Below are 2,942 nucleotides of genomic sequence, written 5' to 3' on the forward strand. Positions count from 1 at the left end.
CAGCCTTCATTCTGGACTCCTGTCACGACAATAAAACCTTCATTCTGGACTCCTGTCATGACAATAAAACCTAATCACATATCCCTTTTAAACAGTTTTCTCCCTCATCTCTTTCAATGCAGTATACATTATTTATCCCATCTTTCTCAGTCTCCCCCCGCCCCCCGATGTCAGTCCCATTTTACAGCTGTGGCACTATGCAGTATTTGCCCTTTTGTGACTTGAGATATTTCACTCAGCATAATATACCCCAAAGAAAACATAACTGCCACCCAAGCAGATGCATGCACACCCATGTTTATCGCAGCTTTGTTCACAATAGCAAAGAGCTGCAAACAACCCAAATGCCCATCAACAAACGAATGGATAGAGAAGCTGTGGTATATTCACACAATGGAATACTACGCTGCATTGAAAAACAAGGAACTCATGAAATATTATTAAAAATCGGTGACCCTGGATGACATTATGCTGAGTGAAATATTTCAGGTACCTTAAGTCTTGAAATTGACATCAGTTTAAATTGTTTTATACTATTACTCAAATTCTTTTTGTTTTTTACTAATCTTCAGTCTAAATATTCTGTCCTAAATATTCTATGTTTGATTTTCTGCAGTTTAAATATTATCTTTTCTGGCCTGCATAGCTTACTCAAATTCTTTTTGTTTTTGTACTAATCTTCAGTCTAAATATTCTGTATTTTATTTTCTTCAGTTTAAATATTATCTTTGTAGGCCTGCATAGCCTGTTTGGTGTTCTCTGAACTTCTGGTTTTGAGGTTTGGGATCTGTTACTAATGTCATAACATTTTCAGGCATCATAGTGTTTCTCTTTTTCTCTTTACATGATCCATCTTCCTTTGTGTCTGGTCTTTATTTTCACTGAGAGGCATTTTTGTATGAATCTTGTTGTTTTCAGGTGCCATTAAGTCAACAGTGACTCATAATGTCTTTGAACAACAGACTGAAACCTTGCCTTATCCTGTGCCATCCTCATGCTCTCTGACATGCTAAAGCCCATTGTTGCACTCACTGTGTTGTTAGTCCATATGATTCCTTTACTTTTCCCAAGGATTGGTCCCTCCTTGGAATAGCATGCCCACAGCATGTCACATGAAGTTTCAGGATTCTTCCCTCCAAAGAGCAACTTCTGCACTTCTTCCAAGATAAACTTGTTTGTTCTTTTGACAGTCTGTGAGATGTTAGGTACTCTTCACCAGCATCATAGTTCAAAGGCATCAGTTCTTCTTTGGTCTTCCTTATTTATTGTCCAACTTTCATTTGAATACGTAGTCATGGAAAATATTATGACTTGGATCAGACATATTTTAGTTTTGACATTAACATTGTCTTTAGCACTTTGGAGAGATCCTTGAGAGCAGATTTTCCCAATGCAATGTCTTTTGATTTCTCGACTGCTGTTTCCATGGGTGTTGATTGTGGATCCAAGTAAAACTAAGTCATTGACAACCTAAAGCTTTTCTCCATCTATGATGATGTACTTTTGGCCCAATAGTGAGTTTTTGTTTTGTTAATGTTGAGATTAAGTTCCTGGTTTGCTAACTCTGAAATCATATATTTGAGTCTGGTTCAAATGCTTGCTTTGTCTGTTCTGTCAGTGGGGAAAGCTGCCAATCCTTGAGTCTTTACCAGGTATTAATAGCTTCTTCTCCTCCTTTTGCTTCATGATTTGTTGTGTGTTATGATGGGCCCTATGGGAAAAGGGGAATTTACTTTTTCTGCAGGAATTTATCAGAATATGGAAATAGGTTTGTTATTCATAGAGCATTTCCTTCCCTTTACTATGTGTTCTGCCTATTCTGGACTTAAGTATAAAGAGGAATAAAACTGGATAAGTCAGAGTCACACTATTGAGAGAGAAGTTCAGTGTGTTACAAATATTGTTAAATCTATGATATGAGATGCTGGCAGTTGGGAGGCCAATGAAGTCAGTGAAAGGATGATGCTGATGATCCAAAGTAGAGCACAGAACCTGAGTGACTGCCCTGTGAATTACTTAGTTCCTCCACACCCTCAGCCTCACCCACCTCTTTGCACAAGTTTGTGTACTTGCTAATTTGCTGATCCAGAATATGTGTTTTAGGACTCAGTGGTCGTTGAGGATGTGGTTGTGATATTTACCCAGGAAGAATGGGCTTTGCTGGATTATTCTCAGAGGAAACTCTACAGAGATGTGATGATAGAAACCTTCAAGCACCTAGGCTCAGGTAAGGATGTTTAACTAAGTGAATAAATTAGAGCCTAGTACTATAGTGGACTAACCTTTGGACTGCCAACTGAAAGGTTGCTGGTTTGAATCCACTATACTCTCCATAAGAGAAAGATGAGAATCACCATGAGTCAGAATCAATTCAACAACATTGTGTTTGGTGTCATTCATATCACTTAACATTCGCAATTGTTAGAATTATTTCTTACCCATTGAATGACTTCTGAAGTCCTATAACATCCAAATACCTCAAAGTCAATCCTTCTTTCTTACTCCTCATAAAATTCCTTTACTCTTTTATCATGTGCATCTCCACTTAAAATTATTGGGTTAGTTTTTAAACAGGATAATAAAGGACAAATATCATCCATGAAGAATGGTTCCTGGTCCTTTTTATCAGGAGAAATCTGTGAATTCCAAGGCATTGAACGTCAGTGCAACAGCCAGGGAAGGTATGTGAGGTGAATATTATTTACATGACAGTGAACAGTAACTCAGGAGTGTCTCTTTTTTTTTTTTTAGGAGTGTCTCTTAAGGTGTCATGGTGTGTGTGTGTGTGTGTGTGAGAGAGAGAGAGACACTAGTTCTAAGATGGTGTTCATATAATTTTCACTACCCAATATTTCTGGAGGGGAAGACCCTCTATGAGATGGATTGATTCGGTGACTGGGGTAATCGGGATGGGTGTGTCAGAGGCAGTGCGGTTGGCGCAG

General features: G+C 38.3%; 1 protein-coding gene across 1 annotated transcript in view; it reads left to right on the plus strand.

Moving 5' to 3' along the window:
• Positions 1-2,942, plus strand: part of LOC102866158 (zinc finger protein 678-like) — a 16,455-nt gene that overhangs the window by 12,052 nt on the left and 1,461 nt on the right. The window lies entirely within an intron of this gene.

This window comes from Elephantulus edwardii, unplaced genomic scaffold (assembly GCF_000299155.1).
Source record: "Elephantulus edwardii isolate Elephantulus edwardi_28Jun2011 unplaced genomic scaffold, EleEdw1.0 scaffold00237, whole genome shotgun sequence".
Classification (NCBI taxonomy): domain Eukaryota; kingdom Metazoa; phylum Chordata; class Mammalia; order Macroscelidea; family Macroscelididae; genus Elephantulus; species Elephantulus edwardii.